Here is a 22,643-nt window from a genome sequence, read left to right as displayed (position 1 = left end):
CTCGACCTTTTGAAATGCGGTGACCACTGAGGCAGCGACTAGGGATTACATGGTATAATGCCTCATCGGAAAGCATGAACCCTAATATAAGTATGGCAGGCGAAACGTAGAAATCCACTCAATGTTGGCAAACCAACCATACTAATTGAATAAGTAACTCGTCAATCACGAGATCTAGGTTAAACTGTGTTGCAACTACACTCCCTCCGATTCAAATTATATTACGGTAAATTCTACAAGGTGAACTCTTTGTAACATAGTTCACAAGAGCTGTTCATCTAAATATGAAGCTAGCCAACTAATTCTTGTGTTTGTCTGGGTGTTCAGAGGACCAATCGCAGGCGACGACCTGCTTGCAAACAGTTTTCATTGGCTGATCACGTTTAGGCATGTGGCCTGTGTCTGCAGTTAGTTCCTGCTGTCCACCCTGCATAAAAACAGTAACGACGCAGCCATGCATATGTAGGGCCAAGATTTGACGGGTGTGGTGGGCCCCGTGGACATGGCGTGCAAGTGCAACAGCATGTATGAGCAACAACTGCAGCAGGGCTACGGCCTTACTACCTTCCACGTGTAGCGGCCCGGGGTACACGGCAAAAGGTTGCCGTCCAGGTGTAGCGACGCTAGCGAAAGGCACCCGACAAAAGCGGACCGGATCAACGTGCAGCGTGCGTATCCCTGATGGGGCTACAGGCAGCAGCTTGCTCATCAGAGATTGCAACGCAACAGCAGCTGGTGGTGACCTCTCGACATGTATGCATGCATTGCATGCACGCTGTTCCTCCTTTGCTTTGCTATGCATATCCTGTTCGTTTTCTTTTGTTGAGAGAAGCCCATGTGTGAAGACGTTTATGCCAATCGCCCCAAGATTCAGAAGCTAGCAGTTGTTCACACAGATTTTTTTGGTTTTCTTTTTTGAAATTATTGTAAGAAACAGTTGTTTTCAATAACTAATCTACAGATACTAATCATCTCTTGATCTCCATAGTTGGATGCATCGATCGGCAACAATGTTCTTGCAGTGCAGGTGCAGTTAACAGCACTTTCGATATGTTGGTTAAAGCCTACTACATACTAGCAAGTGTATCTTTCGTTTCTGATGCCACATTATAAAGCTGAAAAAAAGAGGAGCAAGCAGAAAAAAGGTGCTTTAGGAGGATGGCTACATGTCAAGCGCCTTGGAAACGAAGACAGGCAGACACGCAACAAGCTACCTGATAGGGGGGATGCATGCAACGTGTAAGCACCTGATGGCTTGCATCCACATGTCTACCTGCTAAAGCCCGGAGCATCTCAACCAATCATCAGTGCCACTGATCGTATCCACGAGCAAACCAAATAGAGATCAACTTGGCGTGCAAGCATCACAACTTCTCAAGTTGACAAGAAGCATTCCCTGTGATCGCGAGAGGGCATAATTATTCTCTCCCTCATGACACGTCAGTTAACTATATATATGCTCCATGCATGAACTGATGCAACTGCAGTGAGGGCCCTTATTACCTTCTCATCAGTTCAGTTTTCGTCACCAGGACAACAACAGCAACATACACCTGTTCATTTGTTTGGTCACTCCATCTACCATCTTGTGTTCAGGCTAGAAATTTATTCCCTGCTGCCACGCATGCATGCAATCAAACTCCAAAATCTGTGAAGCATATATGCGTCGTACAATTGATGCTCGTGAACAGCTATCTAGCCGCCATCTGGTGGCTCTAGGTGCAGTAGTGCGTGGAAAACAATGTGTTTTTGTTGTACTATAGGATTATTACTGGACGACACGAGTCCATCATGGAGCACTACAATGTACAGGAAGTCAGGAACACCGCCTTTGTCAGAGCAAACAAACGCTCTATTAGATTGGGTTTATCACCATACTAGCTAGTATTTTAATTTCTAGGTAGTCCTATATTATTATTAATTAGAACGTACGTAGTAGGACTCTAGTGTTTCCGCAAAAGAACAAAAGGAATAATAAGCTCTTCTTTGAAAAGGAATATATTTGGAGAAATTAAAGTGAATACCTTCATTCGGCTCTAGATGCTGGTTGCGCGACACAGATTATGTCTCAAACAAACTTTTCTTTCTGAATTATCAAAGTGAGATTCTTCTTTCTTATAATTTTTCAATATTTTCATTGGAGAAAAAGCCATACCACTTCGTAGTACATGTGGAAAGATCCTTCGTCTCAAAGCCAAGAATTTTCCTCTTCAACTAAAAGAGATATAAATAACCATCCCCCCGCTTTTGACCTTCCATTATTAATTGGAGCATTATCTTGAAGCTAGAGTAGAGTATGGAACTATCCAGCATTGGCCTTTCTTGTGCCACCAAAAGTGGTAGTACTAATCTAGCTTGCCAGCCAGCTATTTTGGACGGCGCGCCAAATGTGAAATGCCTTTCGCCTAACCTTATTCTAACAATTCCATGCATGCATGATGCAGCCAGCTAAAAACCAGACGCATGCAGCACAATCCACGAGTCATCGTTGTCAAGTGATTGGCTTGTGCAAGTTTTGACAAGTAGCACTAAGCACGTCGACTATCTTAGGTGAAGTGATGACACTCGCGTAGCATGGGATGTGACTAATCATTCATCTCAATACTCTCCCACAATAATCTAACAGCGGGTCCAAGCAAAATATATATTAAGGCGCCTTTCGAACTCTAAATAAAAGTCCATACACGTGCCAAACATATCTCGTATTATCATTAGGCACCATCATCTTTGCAGCTTCCTCACTCTCTATAGAAACTGTAAGGATCTATTGGCTTAGTCTCTTGAAAGTGCTTATAAGTGTAAGGATGAGTGTGCGTGCGTGTTTGTGAGTGTCTGTGTTTGTACTGTGTTTCGTAAAAAGATAACAGATGTGTGTCCTTGCAAAGTATTGGTGAAGCAACACCTTTCTTACACTATTTATGTGTGGTTGGCTGGTTGCCATGGTGATAACTACGTACTGTTTGTGATTGCCATGGTGATAACATGTAAAATATGACTTCTAAAGCATTCCAATCTACTCTATCTCTATTCTAACTTGTAGTTCATTATATTTTAGGTTTATCCTAAGTCAATTTTTCTGTTTTGGCCAAATTTATAGAAAAATATAGTAATATCTACAATACCAAGAAATAAATGCACTATCAAAATATATCCATGGCGGATTTAGTAAAACTAATTTGATGTTTTTTATATAAACTTGGTCCAAATTAGAGAGGTCTGACTTAAGATAAACTCAAGTGAGTTATAATTTGAAACGGAGGTAGTAGATGACTAGATGTCCTATTCTCTAGGCGATTATCAAAGCAAGATATTTTTCACCTTCTATCTTGGATCATGGACCACATCCATCCATGATTCCATCCCTTGGTAGCAAGTATAGGTGTATTCTATATGAAGCGTGTCCATGCCATTGATCATCCAGGACGAAGATTCCGCGAGAGATACCAGACATTGATCGAGCTGGCGCCGCAGCTTTGGCCTTCCTCCATCTTTAGCTTTTCTTAAAGAGAAAAATGGCGATGCATAAAAGAAGCGGATGGGACCGTGCTCCTGCATGATTATGTGGCTCAAAACAATACGAGTCAATTGCTCAAGTTAAAGCCAAGGAAATGAAAGAGACGACCTATGTTTTGGAACTTTCTTTTTGTTAGATATAGAACGTATTACACAGTAGAGTGCTTTGCAATTTTGCCAAAGCCAGATGTTGGAAGGAAACAAGCCTTAGGAACTTGGGATAGTGTAAGGTGTAAGATAAGGTCTCTCCGGAGAGGTGATGATCAGCCACGTGGCTGTAGAATCAAATCGATAGGGTGAATGTACAACCGTGTTCAATGCGTGTGAGGTTCTTCAACTCTCTTTGGAACACCAGAATGTAGCAGCAGAAAACGGCTTGATCAGTTCTTGCATGAAAGAGAGAGAAAAATACCCAGAGCAGAAAACTCCACACGTGTATGTCTTCTAGACATCTTAGCTAGGCTAGAAATATCTTCAAAAGCACCAAATGCAGGGCAAATTTAGCATACTTTTGTTGGTTAGGTTCCTTAAGGTGGAACACGTGGGTGCTTGCATTTTCCACATGGCAAACTCCAAGTTCTTTTGGAGAATGAGATTTGTTATAGATTTCATTTCATTAGACTTAAAATATCTAGAATCGTTTTATAAATATTCGTAGGGATGAGGATGAACATGATATATCACTCCTTGATGATGTATGTTATGAGTTGCAAATGGGTTTTAAACAACTTAACATGCATCTACAATGAGGAGTATAGTTGAAATGGACTTTTGACGAAACATGTTAAATGTTTTTTTCATAAATAAATCCATCTAATGTACTGTAGATGGGTTTCTAAAAAGCTTGTAAATAACAACCATATAAATTTTATTTATATAAACAATCTTTTGTTATGTATAAGAACGGATCTTTAGAAACATTGTCTGTAATATTGGATTATCACAGACATATCTTTCCCTCATGGAGTTTAGCATAGATACGACAATTGACCATAAAAACCATCTGGAGTATGTTTATCACTGACAGGTTTTGGAAACATTTTGTTATATCAACTGATATTGACCCCTGATTTTTATATTTTTATTTTAAAAGATTATTGGTGTCTTCCTTCGATGCAACATAAAAATATATATAATGTAATGCAAATGGTTCTTAAGGGAAATTAAACCCGGCCGTGATGACCATATAAAAGAACTATTTTTTTATTAATTATGTAATTTTTATCAGCACATATGGACTTTTGCCCCTGTAGAATCTAATCTACGCGGGCAGCTCTGAAAACCAATTCTTCGCATCTATCTAGTATGGACACTTTTTAAAATAGCATGCATGTCGGCACCTCCTTGGGCGGCACTTCTTTAGTGGAGCTGAGTAGCATTTTTTCTTTTTTGCATTTCCAGAAACAGAAAAGGGCAGCACTCGAACACTGTTTGGGTAATCTGGGCATTGTTGCATCTTCTCATGGTCCCAACTGTGGCAGCTAGCTCAGGTGCGCGAACCTCTCTGGTCGCTGCCACACCGTTGTTGACATCCACCTGTGCCAACGCGGCATCTCTATTTGCCCCTGCTCGGTGGGCCCGAGGGAGTGCGACTGTGGGCCCCGGCGGTGGACCGGCCTGTTGACATTTCCACCCAATCATCTGAACACAAACAACATGGCCTGTATCCACACTGTGCTGTACGTACTTGTTACATGCAAAAGGCAGCAAAGACTTGAACACTCTATCAAGAGGCTAGCTACAAGTTTTTCTTTTCCTTTTTTCCCTCAAAAAAAAAAAGAGGATAAAAGTTCTGCAAGTGTACTTGACGCTGAACTGTGGAGGCCTTCCCATTTCACTGGCATTTCTTTTTCGAATCAGCATTTGCAATAATAATTGTGTCATTGTGTGTGTATCCCGGCCCTCCTCTTTATCTTCTGATTTGGACACGCCGGCACGTTCTAGGAACATGAATTGGTTGAAGACAATGCTTTGAGGAGCAACCAACACGACTAGCACGTGTGGTGATAATTCTAAAGTTGACCTGGTTTTCTCAGGGACGAGTAGAGCAAGCACTGGGAGCATACTGATCGCACTAATAATGCAGTAGGATCGATGGCTTGAATGGATGCAACTGATTGGAAATAGTTCAAGGGTATCTCTAATGCCTTACCATGAAAAATAGGTAGGTGCACTAGGCACTTAACATGCACACTAGTACACTACACACTCACTCAAATGTCGGCAAGCACGTCTCCTAGACTCCTATAATTATAAATAACATGGTTATAGAAATATTCTTTTTCCGAGAATGTGCCCGAACGACCTGCTAATGCCACCTTCAAGAAACCTATGTTGCAAACAAGACTCTAAATAAAATTATATACATGGAAAAAATAATTGTGCGACCTAACAAGCAAAAGAGCAGATTAACCTATTCTGAAAGCTAGCTACCAGCAACATTAGGGCAAGAATGCTGCCAACCCCTGTTCTCCCAGCCTGAATCCAAAGACTCCCTTCCTCTTGTATCTCCTGTGTTAGCTGAACCGGCTGTACCTCCAAACGATGGCCCACAAAAGGTATTGCCACTGAACACATTCATACATGTAAAAAGGTTTATTTCTTTCAAGGGCTTGTATATGTAGTTGTATCATCTCGGTGTAATCACCTTTGAAACCACTAAAATTTTCTCTTATCGAAAAAATGTAAAAACAAAGGTTCAGCATATTGATATTTTCATATTTGTCTCAAACGTTTGGAGAGACAAAAAAAAAGTCAAGATATAGCTACGTATTTGAGGTGCTGAATCTTCCTTCGCAAGCGTTTTGTGATGAGGAAACAAAGCGAAACGGCACTTTTACAATGTTGCATCCTTTGCATGCATTTTGTGAGGATCTGGGAAAAACAAAGCAAACAGCAGTCACTTTAGCAATGTACTAGCAGCATCTATTTTCGCCGTCGATCGAGAAGATAGCCAAAGCGAGATCTGCTGATGATACAACGACATGCGGCGACATACATGGCTGTCCTGATCCTTCCCGGCCGTGAGATTAATTAGACGCCGGGCCATGGCAGGATCAGCCACACTCACCTGGACTGGTGCACCTTCTGCGTCCATTCCTTTGACGACGCTTTCGACAAAAGCATTGTCATGGAGCTGGATTGATTCATCAGGATTGCTATCGACCCATGCTTGTATGATGGTGCCATAGACTATATATTATTTCTCTTTTAGTCCTCCTCTTTTAATTAATTTCCCCCTCTTATCTTAGCTTCCTGCATGCTCGGCATCTGTATTCTGACTGGATGGCCCATGGCTCAACTAGCCATCTGATTTCCAACTTATTAAATTAGAGTTCCAAGCAATCATAGCCAATGCAGCAGCTATATTGTCCTTGGCATCGAACATAATTTTGATTAAAAGCCTGTATCATTATAGAATATCATCTGATTTCCAACTTAATTTTGAGTTTTCTTTTGCGGTGAAAAGTTGTGGATAGATTTTCTTTTGTGATTGCTCGGTTAATGTGCAGTTCCCACTATCCTTTCCTAAAGAATGCAAAAAAGACATCCCAACCTCTGCATCTGCCCTCCAACCATCGTTAACACTTTGCTACGATAGTTGATCTTGTTCCGCCTGCTGATGGAAATATGAGTTGTATTGTACCTGATATAATGGACGGCTAACAGCACAGTTGAAGTGTCTGTGATGGCCCCATCGTCTTAAAGAAGTTGCAAACTAAGGGAGGCATCAGGTAGCTAGCAAAACGTATGGATGGCTATGAACTTCTGGCTATATTATAGAACGGGCTTCGATCTACTCCATCTCGATCGACTGGCAGATCTCATCAAGTTCTGTTCTTCCGGAATCAAGTTCTTTGCTTGACCATCGATCCAAGCATCGTGCCCTGCCTTTTGCATGTTTATAAGAATAAATCATCATGATGCTAATGATGCTCATATATATATATCATCTGTTCTTGACTATTAACTAGTCATGCCTTTTCTTAACCTTTTTGCACTGGTGGATGCCTCAACTCTGTTATGTGCTTTGCATTTGGCGGTGTTGATAAGAGCCTGTCTTATTTGATGCTTCTGCTTTTGTTTTATTTGCAATGAAGAAAAAAATAGGAAAAGAGTCAAGGATGCGTCTGGTTTTTATATATAGTACAGCAGCAAACGCTTATCTTTTCAGACTAAAGAGTGAAAATTCATCAGAGATCCTATGTTCATGCTGATCATTAGTTAGGCGGTCAAAACGCCGTTCCTCTGATCACGCACATAGAAATATAGAGCTGATCATGCACACTGGAGTGAAAAAGAAGCGACTCACACATGGTGGTTGGCTACACTACTTCGCTCGTATCCTTAGATATTCCAGCCAACATCGCTTTTTTGGAAAGAACATGCTGCCTACTCAAAATCCCAACAACTAGAGCACTTTACAAGCCAGCATTGCTGATGCATAATACCACATTAGAGATCTGTCCTCTGACACTAGGGAGTGGTTTGGATCTGATGTCCGTATGACTACAAGGCAAATCTCAGTTTAATTTTTTCCAAATTCAATTAACTATTTTGGCCAGGGGTTTTTGTATTAGTTTATCACTTCCGGATATTGGGTATGTTTCACCAAGAAACAGAAACCATCAGTTCATGGCCCCTCCTCCCATACCTTCAATTTGCGCAAAGATGTCCTGCTTGATTGCTCCTCGCCTCAGAAACTGAAGCTGCTTTAGCCGGTTCTTCGACTGATCCCGTTCAAGATATGATACCGGATTGCGCACTGTCTGGTCTGGGAAGAACCTTATTATTGCCTAGCTGGTTTAGACGTAGCCATTGAATTAGCTAGGACCATATCAGGTTGAGATACGGTGTAGTACGCAGCATGTAGTGCTAGCTATAGGTGCCTCTAGTACTACTACCTCAGAAGCACCCTAAAAGTTCATCAATACTGTAGTTTTGAGACATGAGAATCTATTAGGTGGGTGCACGAACTAAAGCAATATATAGGCGATGGAGTAAGTTAGCATGCACATCGTACAAAGCAGAGATTCCGCAGAGACGAAATCAAATGCATTCCAGTCATTGGGCGCCGATTGATCAGCCCTTTTTGTTTCTTTATGCTGACAACAACTTAAAGATGAGTGGCTAAGACTAATCAGACAATTGACCTAGTTATCGACGTGTACAACTTTATTTCAGCCAAAATTGAATGAATGATTGCTCCAGGTTCTAAGGAGCGATCGGTGGTAGCGGGCTATTAATAATATAATGTGGAGTTTTAACTAATCTTTCACATGAATACATGATGATGTGAACTCTACTATCTACTATTTGTCTAAACTTCTAAAGCGTGCTATGTTGAAAGCAAACTCAGAAGAAATTTATTTACTACTCCCTTCATTACAAATTATGTATCATTTTAGTTTTTTAATACATAGTTTTCAATATATATCAAGATATAGCATTATCGCCGCCATTTGGTTAGTAGATCATCAACTTATCGTCACCATATATATGTGCCAATTCGCTTGTCCTAAACATCTTATATTTAGAAACAGAGTATTACACTTCATAATCCATCTTAGCATGTGACCATATATACAAAGGGTTTCCGGAGTATTCATAACGCGCGCGGCACATGCATGCATTTGCATATGCATTTCCAAGAATGTTCCTAGCTATATACTCCCTCCGTTCCAAAATGCAGATACATATATTATATCTAGACATATATTATATCTAGATACATATCAAATACAATGAATCTCAAAATCCTAAAATGACTTATATTATAGAACGGAGGGAGGATGTGGTACCATTGTTCTTCGATCTCTAGCTAGGTCCATTATTGAGTATATCTTGACTTAACTAGGTTCATGCATTGAAATAGTATACTGTTCCTCCCGGTGCAACATCAACTGCAAGTGTCACTTGTAACTTTCCTGAGCCTTTTTGCTCCAATCCTAGCCGTACGGACACTCTATAGATCATATATTTCCAGCTAGTTGCAGGGAGATCTGCACCTGATCTGCTGATATATTGTGCGAAAAGGTTTGAGCCACTTGCAGCAGGCACCGTATTCATCCCCGGGAACGACTAGACACGTTAAAGTCAGATCGAGGTACTAGGGTATATATATGTCGTCGATCGGGCACATGGATCATGCATCCTGGACCAGATCGTGACGAACTGGCGGTCACCGGCCTCACTTTCTGGCTCAGCGACAGCTCGAATCATGTGCTGGGTACTACGGCTACCTAGTGCGACATGTATGTCTATCCAAACGCTTGGGAGTGCTTGCTTTAGTAACGTACAAGCAAGTAGTTAATTTGTACTAAGTTAATTAAAAAGGTTAATTCGTAGCTTCCCTCTAATATGTGATTGATTATCAGGTTCGTCGTTTTAAGAGTCATGCTAGCTAATTGAACTTTTGTAACTTTAACCATAATAAATTTTTAAAAATCTATAGGTTTATGTAAGATGCTCCGCCCACAAATATGAACATTTTAGGATATTGATGCGGTCTTCGATATACTGCTTGCTTTGACCAATAATATTAATAAAAATAAATTATTTCTAATGTAAATAGCTACATATTAAGATGGTTTTATTATGAACTAGTAATATCATTTTTATGTTGGATTACTTTGTGGGTGTAATACCCAAAAGAAAAGAAAAGAAAATGGAAATTCCATCACCAACATATCAAAAAACATCTCTCTTTCTCTCCATCTCTCCTTCCAGCCCAGCCTAACTCCTCTCCCTCTCCCTCTCTACTTTTCTCCCGCGCAGCCCAACCTCTCAGCTCGGCCCAGTTTTCAGCCCCGGCCTGCCTCCCCTCCCTTTTCCCTCTCCTGCCACCGACAGGTGGATCCCACTTGTCATCCCCTACCTCCAGCCGCCCCACCTTCTTTGCCCGAACGCCGCCGGCCTTCCCTCCCAACTACGCTCCTCAATGCCTTGATGGCCGACCGTTACTCCTCTCTTCCCTTGCCTTCTTCCGTTACTCCTTCCCCCCATCATGGCGCCCCCTCCTTGAACACCGTTAATGGTCGGCCGGCCGAGCTGCGCCTCCTCCCCTGCCGCCGGCCTTCCGTCTCCCTCCCTCGGGCTATATAAAGCGCACCGAGCCTCGCCGCACCCCCTGCTCTCTCCTCCCTCGCCCTCGCTCGCTTGCTCTCCCTCTCCACGCGCTCGCCGCACCGTCGACATCCCGAAGCTCGACCTCACTGTCGATCCGCCGCTCCGACACCTCTCCTCGACGACAAGCCGTCGCCGGAGCTTTGCATGGTGGTGGGTGTCATCGCCGTCTCTATCTCGCTGCCTCTCTCGCCGTCTCGCCGCGGCAATTGCTCGCCGGAACGAGCTCCGCCGAGCCGAGCCACGCGCCGCTGTGGCCCGCACATCTCCGGCCGCCGCACCGCCATCCCAAGCTCATCATCATCTTTTTCGTCGCCTTCTCTCGCTCCCAGGCCAAATCCCGACCCAAACCGAGTCCCGGAGCACCGGATTCGGTGAGCTCTGGTGACCCCGTCCCCGTGCACCGCCACAAGCCTCGCCGGCGGCGCCGGAGCGCCGCCACGCCGAGCTGTCCGACCCCTGCCACCATTGGATCAAGATCCAACGGATCAGATCCCAGCTGAGCCGAGTCAATCCCCATCCCGTACCGGTCAACCTGGTGTTTTGCAGAAAAGCCCTTCTAGTTTTCCAAAATCAACCCATCATCCTATGTAGTTCAAAAGTATTTACAAAACAGTCCTTTTCTTTCTATTCTACCCCTATCCTTTCTAATTTTTGCGCCCGCCATCCTTAGACCCTTGTTTTACACAGTAGACCTTCTGTTTATATATGTAATTAGGTTTTAGCCCTCAGTTTCTTTAAGTTTAGCCCCTAAAAGTTTAGTTTCTTCATAGTTAAGCCCTTGGAACCCTGTTTTATCCATATCTTCTTCATTTTATCTCCGTTTTTATCAATTCTTGTGCTTACACGATCCTTGTAGCATGCTCTATAACTTTATCACCTTATCTTTCTCTGTTTGTATAATTTGTTGTTCTTTTTCTTATTTTGTGTATGTTTTTGCTTGTGTGATCGTGTAGACAAGGTGACGTTCGAGGACGATCAAGAGCAGTGGTTCGAGGAAGAGACCCAACAGTTTGATGAGGAAGTCAAGTGGACTTCTCTCCCTACATATTCTGTTTTTGTCCCAATAATAGCATGATAATAGTTTATTTTATTTCTTTATTGCATAACTTGACGGGATCCTTTTGTATAATGCTCAAGGCTCTAGGCTGAGTAGCAGGAGCAACTTTTAATTTGTTTTAAGGATTTACCTAGTCATTTTCACGTAAGCCTTGAACACTGGGCTTAATCTTTTTGTTGGGTAGAAATGCTTAGTTGCTCAACTTTGGGAAATGGTGCTATCATAATATTTTGAAGAATGTTAATCATGGCTTTAATTTTGTTGTTATACCTGGATAATTATAGATTACTTTGTTTAAATGAAACATGGAGAATCACCCAAGAAAACCGTACAACCACAATAGTCATATGGCTCTGACCTTAACTGAATAATTAGGCATGTAGTTAACTGATAGCCTTACCGAAAGGGCAAGGAGGGATTGGTGCAGGGGTATAGCCCGGTCCTCATGAGGTAGTAGCCTTTGCTAAGGTACTGACCACTAGGGAGGGTTATGGACCACACCGCTACCGAAACTCTAGCGGGCTATTTAGTTTTTTACGTGTCTTTGTAAAGGCTTCAAAGTGGATCCCTCGCCACTCACCAAAGGAAGTGTTTAAGGGTCTTGCAAACTAGGGCGATTTTGGGGTGGTGAAAGTGTACAACCTCTGCAAAGTGAAAATTGATATATCAGCCATGCTCACGGTTACGAGCGGCTTGAACCCTCACATGATAATCTAACTTAAAGAATAAATTAATTTGTAGTTCCTTGATTTTGTTATAATGTTGTTGTTCCACCTAGTTAAATAGATGCTTTCTAATAAAATATGATCAACTAAAAATGCTAACCGTTATAAGCCTTTCAGCCTATCCTTGATGGCCTTGCATCTTTTCCCACTTGTTAAGTACCAACCATAAGAGTACTCACCCTTGTCTAAACTACTATTCAAAAGAGAATGTGGAAGTGGAGCAATTCAGCGACTTTGAGGAGTTCTAGGCGCGCGTTCACCAGTCAAGTGCATGTGCAAGAAGCCGTTGCTGCCAAGCTCGTTTAGGTTATCGGTGGAACGACTAAAGACCTTCGTGTCTAAACTATCGGAGTGTAATAAAGTTATTTACTCTTTTGCTTATGTTTTGAATATTATCTTTTGATATATTCACTTATGACATCTATCATATGTGTGTAACTTGATCCTTGCGCATATATGAGATGTATTCGGTTTTGCTTCCAAAATCGGGTATGACAGAAGTGGTATCAAAGCTTTGTTGATTGTAGGACGCTAGCTTAGACAGAAATGGTCGAAATTAAGGATTTATTTCTACCAAGCCATGTCACCTTCCAAAATCATCTTATTTTTCTCATAAAAAATCTATTTTATTTTGTTTGTTTTTATTACTTCTTTCTCTTTTATTCTCTTTCAACTTGTTCTGAGTTTGGTTCTTATTCTGTCAGATGGCTAGGATCAAGCAGACTGCTCGCAAGCGCACCGGAGGCCATCATGTTTGAATCGCCCCCACTCAGCCAGCTCCCACTCTAGCTTAGCCTGTGGAGGAGGTTGAGGAAGACCCGGAAGAGGTCTACTACTACGTCGAGGTGGAGGATGGCCGCATCATGGAGATCGGCCTGGACGGAGATCTGGTGACCTCGGCATCAACACCAGAACCAAAAGCACTAGCTCCTGCCTCTCCCGCACCAGCAGATGGAGCACCACCAGCTGCACCTGCTCCGGCACCTGCCGCCGCTGGTGGAGACCCGAATGACTACAGGGATGAGGAGGAGGAGGAGGAGGAGGAGGAGGAAGATGATGATGACAACAACAACAACAACAATAACAACGATGATGACAATGCCAATGGAAACCAGGATGGTGGTCCGCGTGAGGCGGATGAAATTAATTGCACTCACACCTCGGAGGATGAGCGTGGCTACTTCCCCACTCTACTTCAGGACATGCTATGGGAGTTGGGCAACACCGTGAAGCCCCTCTACGTCACCAGCCACATCTTCGGGCCTACTCGTGATGACTACTACATCACCCAGGTCCACATCCGGGAACACTTGGAGACTTCCAGAGGCTTGAGGACCTGCTCGGCACACAACTACACCACGCCCCACGCTACCTACGCCGCCTCCATCAGCAACGTATTGCCACCTTCCTCACCGTACCAGTGGTCCCTCTGCTACACTCACCGCCAGGAGCTGGGCACCACTGACTATTGCCACCTTCCTCACCGTACCAGTGGCACTAAGGCAATTGTGGTGCTGATGGGAGAAGATGGAGAAGATCGCCTCAACATCCTTGCTCGAGTCACCACCGCTCCCAACACTAATCTCGAGGGCGCCACCGTGGAGCTAGACAAGACCCATGAGAAGCTGCTGGAGGCTCAGGCCAGGATTGCACAGCTGGAGGCCCAGATTGCTGGAGTGGAGCCACCGCCTGCGGAGGAAGACGATCCCCCAAGCTCCATCCTTTCACCACCCCGCAAGAGGCTTCACTATGGCCCAGCTGGCTCCATCACCAGTCTTCTAGGGTAGGTTCCTAGGCTGGTTTCCTACTTAAGTTGCTTTATTAGAACCATTCCTGCGAGGACGTGTGATGTAATAATGCTTGCTTTGTGGACAAGTTTTTGTTTTGTTTTGCTTTGGTTTGTGATGTTTTGTGGAGTGATAGCCACAATGCATCAATAAATAAATAGCTAAAGTTTGTTTAAGTTCAAAATCTGGGCTTTCTTCTCCTTTATCCGCTTTTATCAGCTCATCATTCTTATCCAAGGTTCATTTCTCTAACAATCAGATGGTAAACACTAGGTCAGGAGGAGGACGAGACATTCCAAGTCAAAGGCGAGCTTACATAATTAATCAGCAGAATCAAGCACCACCTCCACCACCAAACTCAGGAATGGAGCAGTTTTTGGCAGCTCAGATGCAATTGTTGCAGAACCTCACCGCCACTGTCCAAAACCTGCAATCACAACAGAACAGCAACCACCTCATGCAAACCAGCCACGCAGAGATAAGCATCGGGAGTTTATGAGCCACCACCCCCCTGCCTACTCTCACACAGTGGATCCCTTGGATGCTGATGACTGGCTGAAAGTCATCAGTAAGAAGTTGGATATGACACAGTGCAATGATCATGAAAGGGTCTTGTACGCAGCAGGACGTCTGGAAGGATCTATAGCTGACTGGTGGGATGCATTCACCGCTGCACACGCCAACGCCAGTGTCATTACCTAGGAGGAATTCAGGACTAACTTTCGCTCACACCACAATCCAGCTGGTGTGATGAAGCTCAAACAGAAGGAGTTTTTAGCTTTAAAGCAAGGCAACATGACAGTCAGCGAGTATCGTAACAAATTCACTCAATTGTCCCGTCACGCGCCCAATGATGTTGATACTGATGAGAAAATACAGGATCGTTTGCTGGAAGGTCTGATAGAGCCACTCAACTATCAACTGCAAAGTCATACGTTCCCAAATTTCTAGACATTGCTAGACAAAGCTATAGGCTTGGAAAACAAGCGCAAGAAACTTGGTGAACAAAAGCGGAAGTTCCATTCTCAGGGGCAATCCAGCAGCAATACCCACCCCCGCAACAACTCGCCACAGGGATTTCAGTTCCTCTCTGGACAACAAGGTGGAGGTTATCAACAGAATCAAAAGAATCAACGTACCCCACAGCAAAGTCAGCGTTTCAACCAGCAGGCACGACACACTCCAAACCAGCAGCAAAACCATTCAGGCAATGCAACAGGTGCACCAGTGCGGACCAACAATCCAGTAGCGCCAGTACAACCCATTGGCTGCTTCAAATGTGGCGAAGTGGGACACTATGCCAACAATTGCCCGAAGCGCAACATGCAGATTCCTAAAAACTAGAAGAACAGTGGTCAAAGGACTGCTCAGCAATCGTCCCAAGTGTGAAATGGGAATCCCAACTCTCAGGGCAACAAGGGCCAACAGAACTATATGTGTGGTAGGGTGAACCACGTGATGGTTGAGACAGCTCAAGAAGCTCCTGATGTTGTGCTTGGTACGTTCCTCATCAACTTTGAACCTGCATCAGTTTTATTTGATTTTGGAGCATTACATTCATTTATTACCGAGCAATTTGTGGCAAAGCATAACCTACCTATGCACCCTATGAAGCAAAGACTTCTAGTTAGTTCCCCGGAAAGCTAGTCACCTATGCCCGCGGGTCAATATGAAAATCACGGGGATAGATTTCTTAGCCAACCTGATAGTCCTAAAGTATAATGGCATTGATGTGATCCTTAGAATGGATTGGTTAGCGGGATATGATGGAGTTATTCAGTGTTGCAAGAGGTCAGTGCTCTTGACCAGCCCGCAAGGGGACAAGGTAGAATTTGTGGCTACTACTTTACCCAAAGGAGTGGGAACAGTGAATCAGATGAAAGGAATGCTTTTAGAAGATATCAAGGTTGTATGTGAGTACCCCGACATCTTCCCGAAGGATTTACCATGTATGCCACCTGACCGTGATATCGAGTTTAGTATTGATATTTTACCTAGCACTGCACCTATTTCTAAAAGACCCTATAGAATGGATGTTAAGGATCGGGGTGAATTGAAGAAACAAATAGAAGAATTATTAGGAAAGGGATTTATCCATCCTAGCTCGTCACCTTGGGGAGCGCTCGTTATCTTTGTTGATAAGAAGGATGGCACCAGAAGAATGTGCGTTGATTATAGGTCTCTCAATGATGTAATAATCAAGAATAAATATCCATTAGCTAGAATTGAAGATCTGTTTGATTAGATGAGAGGTGCTAAAGTCTTCTCCAAAATCGATTTGAGATCAGGCTATCACCAGTTAAGAATCCGATTAGAGGATATTCCCAAAACCGCGTTCACAACCAGATATGGCATGTATGAGTTCACTGTGATGTCGTTTGGGTTGACAAATTCTCCAGCATACTTCATGTACTTAATGAACAAGGTGCTTATGGAATATCTTGACAAGTTTGTGGTAGTATTTATAGATGATATCTTGGTATTTTCTCACAACGAAGAAGAACATGAGAGCACATGAGAATAGTGTTACAGAAGCTTCGAGAAAATCAGCTATACGCCAAATTAAGTAAATGTGAGTTTTGGTTGAAAGAATTTTCCTTCCTTGGACACGTTATCACTGACAGAGGAATTGCAGTAGACCCGAGTAATGTTCAGAATATTCTGAATTGGAACCCATCCAAGAATGTGTTTGAAATCAGAAGTTTCCTTGGACTCGCAGAATACTACCGCAGATTTATTGAAGGATTCTCGAAAATTGTAAAACCCCTCACTTCTTTATTGGAAAAAGGGAAAGAGTTTAAATGGGATGCCGCATGCCAGACTTGTTTTGAAAAGCAAAAACCAGGTTAACCACTCCTCTTGTGCAGATAATGCCCGATATCCACAAAGGGTTCGACGTGTATTGTGATGCTTCATGTTTCGGTCTCGGATGTGTGCTGATGCAAGAAGGAAAAGTGTTAGCATATGCCTCAAGACAATTGAGAAAGCATGAACAAAATTATGCTACTCATGATTTGGAATTAGCTGCCGTTGTGCCCACGTTAAAGATTTGGAGGCACTATATGATCAGGAATCAATGTCAAGTCTTTACTGACCACAAGAGTTTGAAGTATATCTTCACTCAATGAGATCTTAACCTGAGACCGCACAGATGGCTAGAGTTGATCAAGGATTATGATCTGGATATTCAGTATCATCCCAGCAAGGCAAATGTTGTTGCAGACGCCCTCAGTCGAAAAAGTCAAGCTAATATGGCTATAGTCCGATTAATGCCCAAAGAATTGTGTTGGGAAATGGAAGGACTCAATTTAGGAATCATTTACCATACTGAAGCCATGACTATGGAAATTGAACCTACTGTGGAACAAGAGATCAGAAAAGGGCAAATGACAGATGCTAAGATCAAAGAAATCAAGACCTTAATTGGTTTAGGGAAAGCCCCGGATTTCACGAAAGATGAACAAGGAACTATATGGTTCAGAAAAAGGATCTGTGTACCTAACATTGGCCATCTTCATGAACTCATTTTGAAGGAAGCACATGATTCAGCCTATTTCATTCACCTTGGTAGTACCAAGATGTACCAGAATTTGAAAGAGAAATACTGGTGGTATGGTTTGAAGAGAGATGTGGCAACCCACGTTGTTTTGTGTGATGTATGCCAGAGAGTAAAAGCAGAACACCAAAGGCCAGCAGGTTTACTCCAGCCATTGAAAGTACCCGAATGGAAATAGGAAGAGATTAGTATGGATTTTATCATAGGGTTACCTCGCACTCATGATGGCTACGATTCCATATGGGTTGTTGTGGACAGATTGACTAAAGTTGCTCATTTCATACCAGTCAAAACAACATATACTGGAGCCAAGCTAGCAGAACTATACATGTCACAAATTGTGTGTCTACATGGTGTTCCGAAGAAGATAGTAGCTGATCGAGGAACTCAATTCACATCATGTTTCTGGTAGAAGTTATATGAATCAATAGATACAAAGCTTAATTCCAGTTCCGCATATCATCCACGAACAGATGGTCAAACTGAAAGAACCAATCAAATCCTAGAGGATATACTAAGAGCTTGTGCTTTAAAGCATGGAGGTAGTTGGGATAAAAGTTTGCCGTATGCAGAATTTTCTTATAACAACAGTTATCAAGCCAGTCTCAAGATAGCCTCATTTGAAGTCTTATACGGGAGAAAGTGTACAACACCATTGTACTGGAGTCAGATAGGAGAAAGTTAGATTTTTGGGCCAGAAATTCTTCAAGAAGCTGAAAGGCAAGTCCATATAATTCGGGATAATCTCAAGACTGCACAGTCATGACAGAAGAGTTATGCTAACACACGGAGAAGGGAATTGACTTTCGAAGTTGGAGATTTTGTGTATCTCATGGTAGCACCCATTAGGGGTCCCGCGGATTCAAGGTGAAAGGAAAGTTGTCACCTCATTATATCAGTCCTTTTCAGATCCTGGAAAGGAAGGGTGAAGTGGCATATCAGTTGGAAGTACCGGCATGATTGTCAGATGTCCATGACGTGTTCCATGTGTCTTAGCTTAAGAAGTGTTTGAGAGTGCCTGAAGAGCAAGTACCACTGCAAGAACTCAATGTGCAATATGACTTGACTTATTCAGAGCATCCTGTCAAAATATTGGAAACATCCCAGAGAGTCACTCGAAGCAAAGTAATCAAAATATGTAAAGTACAGTGGAGTCACCATTCAGAGGATGAAGCTACGAGGGAAAGAGAAGATGAGCTTTATGTAGAATTTCCTCAATTGTTCTCCAATCTTTCCGAATCTCGAGGATGAGATTCTATTTAAGAGGCAGGTTTTGTAATACCCAAAAGAAAAGAAAAGAAAAGAAAATTCCATCACCAATATATAAAAACATCTCTCTCTCTCTCTCTCTCTCTCTCTCTCTCTCTCTCTCTCTCCTTTCCAGCCCGGCCCAACTCCTCTCCCTCTCTCCTTTTCTCCCGCGCGACCCAACCTCTCGCTCGGCCCAGTTTCCGGCCCTGGCCTGCCTCCCCTCCCTTCTCCCTCTCCTACCAGCGACAGGTGGACCCCACCTATCATCCCCTACCTCCAGCCGCCCCACCTTCTCTGCGGAGTCCCCGCGCCCGTTCGTCTCTCTCCCTCCCCCACGCCCGCAGCCGCCTGAGTCCCTGCTCGTGACAAACACGGCTTCTATATGAACTAGTTGACTATATGAACTAATCCAGTATATACTTAATAATAATTGAGCCGTATCTCTAATTATAATGTTGAAATGTAGACTGTTTGATCTTTCAAAAAAATGTAGACTGTTAAAGTAAGGTCATTGGAGATATGTCTGAAATGTTTTTTTAGATAATGGAATAGCTCATATCCCAGATGTCTGAAATGTATAAACTGGATACTTGATCGACGATGACTATCCAACAGCCAGGGACATAAACCTATTCTTGAACTCATTAATTAAGCTGATCAAACCTGGGACACATGACCCTCAATCAACAAGGAACATAGCTTTCACCACTACTCCCAGTCAGTCAAATCGAGTTTAGGCATGTCCGAGTGATGGCGAAGCAACACTTGAACATATAATTGGTGACCTTGGTTTGGTCTCTCTCAAGGCAGTCCCAGTGCATAATTTCATGGCACAGTTACCAGGACTGAGAACTAGATAACTATGCCGACTGAGTTTTATAGGGATGAAACTCCTCTCTCATCATATGAAACTTCCTCCTTCTCTCTCCTCGCCATGTCAGCAAAATTGATGATGTGGCATAGAATTTAATGCTATGAAACTCTACATGAAACTTCTATTAGGACTGGCCTCAGCACACACAGGTACATCTATATATGGGTCAAAGTGTTCCAATAATGTTGCCATGGATCAAAACATATGAACATAGTACACTACATAATTGGTCTTGTTTTAGTTAAAGACTGACGACTCATTATTATTATGGCTTTAAAAAAAAGTCGACTCATTGTTATGCGGCATGTGTATCCAAAGCGTGTAATCAGTTAGGATTATTATTGAAGGTGTTTCTCCTTAAATACTTGTCCTTTAATTTATTTAACAGTAGTCACAAACAAAAGCTGCGGCTAGCTAGCTACAATTCTTGAGGATCCTTAATTGTCTCTTCATTATTATTGAATGTATTGTCAAAAATAACAAAAACAATATTAGCAATTTTTGCCAAAAATAGAAACATGCTACAACATAACAAGTTAATTTATTCTGAAAATAACATGATGGTACGAGAAGCTAATATTACGGCATGCTGTAAATTAGCCGTGTTCTTGGTACATTGTTTGTTACGCAGTAGGTTGGTCGATATACCGGGCACACATGATGCATACGCATGGACCAGCAGATGGTGATGACGCCGATCACCGGCCTCGTCACGACACGCCACGCCACGGACCATGTGCTAGCTGGTGGGTTGTTGCATGCAGGTAGCTAGCTAGTAATAAGCGACATGCTGTGTGTGTGTGTATATATATATATATATATATTCCCCATCCAAACGCATGGAAACGGCTCTTTGTAACGTCCAAGCAATGCAGTTGTTATTGTTTATCTCCTAAACGGTACAAGGCAATAACTAAGCTAGTACTCTCCATGACCCCTGCAGCTTGCTTGCTTCTTCTTCAGGGCACCAACTAACGTTGTCGATCCTAATGTGGTACAGGTGTACCCTTGACCACCATCATTTGCACTGCTTTCGTCTGTAAAGCATGCATGCATGGTAGTAACAAGAAATAAAGAAAGGTGCGTTCGTTTCCTCCACTCTAAAGTTTAGACCCGTCACATCAAAAAGAATGTTGCTATTTAGAGGTTTTAAATAAAATCTGTTTATAAAACTTTTTGCACAGATGGGTCCTAATTCGCGAGATAAATTTAATGAGCCTAATTAATCTATAATTTGCCACAGTGATGCTACAGTAATCATTCGCTAATCATGGACTAATATACCTCATTAGATTCGTCTCGCGAATTAGCCCTGGGGTTCTGCAATTAGTTTTGTAATTAGAATTTATTTAATACTTCTAAATGACAAGATTCTTTTTGATGTGATATTTTTAAATTTTAGATACTCCTGCGCTGAGAACCGAGCTAGATCGCCTCAGGGGGGATGAGAATGAGAAGGTATACGTAGGGGGGAGAGGGAGAGAGAGAGAGAGAGCAACTGACACTGTACACTTTAGCCGCATGCACGCATGAGGCCCGGCCGGCCACGTCGCGCGCCCTTCCAAAGATACTAAAAGCTAGCGCAACGCCGGCAGGTTTCCTGCCGGTGCCGGGGTATTGTGAACCAGGACACACCAGCAAACGCGCATCGCATTCAAGTTGCATGCCTGCCTTGGCTCTTGCCATGCATGCATGCATGAGCTAGCTAGCTAGCTATCCTCTAAGGAAAAGAAAAAAAAAAGATCCATTCCTAGCTGCAACTGCAATACTGCTAGCTTGGAGTGGAGGTAGCCAGCAGCACGCGCGTTCTGAATCCCCAGCGGCAACGGATCCGTCGACCTGCCCCCGGAAAAAGAAAGGTCAGAGAGGCTCCTGAATCGAGGACTGGTTAGTTCATCAGGTTCAGTTGGACCAGCAGCTGGAGCTCGATCAAAGCTAGCTAAGACAGAGGGCGCGGCAGCAAGAGCGGCGGCCGATGACGTCGGACGAGCGAGTCTGCAGACGCATCGATCGACGATCGATCCCAACGCCGCGACCATTCCATGAACTAACGAAGCTCGAATGCTGTTCATGTAGCTAGCTAGCTAGGTGGCACGCATGCACCTTTTGACCAGACCATGTATGTATATACGTAGGTGATGGTGTCATGCGAGTGCCGAGAAATCACTTTCGTCCTGTTCCCAAAGGTGCCTAGCTGCGAAGACTGCGACGAGCCTGGAATTCGTGCCGGCAGGCATGAGCATGCGTGCACGGCTACCATGCATGTTACTACAACGACCCACTCTGGACGCTTACTGCTTGTACCTGTTTAAAACGTGGAGGGTCAAAGAGTTCAGCTTCGGCTCAACACAATAAAAGATCTATCATCCCACATATAATACAATCTTGGATTAAAACTGAAAGGACCTCTTTTAGTAGTTAGAACACCTCAGTAGCATGTAGGCATAGGCTGGGTTCGGTGATTTTCTAAATCGGGAGCAGGTTGTTTCTTATTAATGAAAAGGTGTGGGATGATCTTAACCCTACCGATCCAAGATTTTTTTATAATCTCGTATCAGAACATTACAATTGTATAGTTGTCAAAGTGGTTAGTATAGTAGCAGAGGATCCACAGTAGCAACATTACTTGATAGACAGTGGACACGTGCACCATCAGGTCCTGTTACGCCACACTAGAAACCTGGCACTACTGCAGCCGGACAGCACGATTCTCCGGCGGCCGCCGCCGGGTGCTCCGACCCATTCGTCCTGC

The sequence above is a fragment of the Panicum hallii genome, chromosome 8, assembly GCF_002211085.1.
Source record: "Panicum hallii strain FIL2 chromosome 8, PHallii_v3.1, whole genome shotgun sequence".
Lineage (NCBI taxonomy): Eukaryota > Viridiplantae > Streptophyta > Magnoliopsida > Poales > Poaceae > Panicum > Panicum hallii.
Note: the sequence above shows the minus strand (reverse complement) of the source record.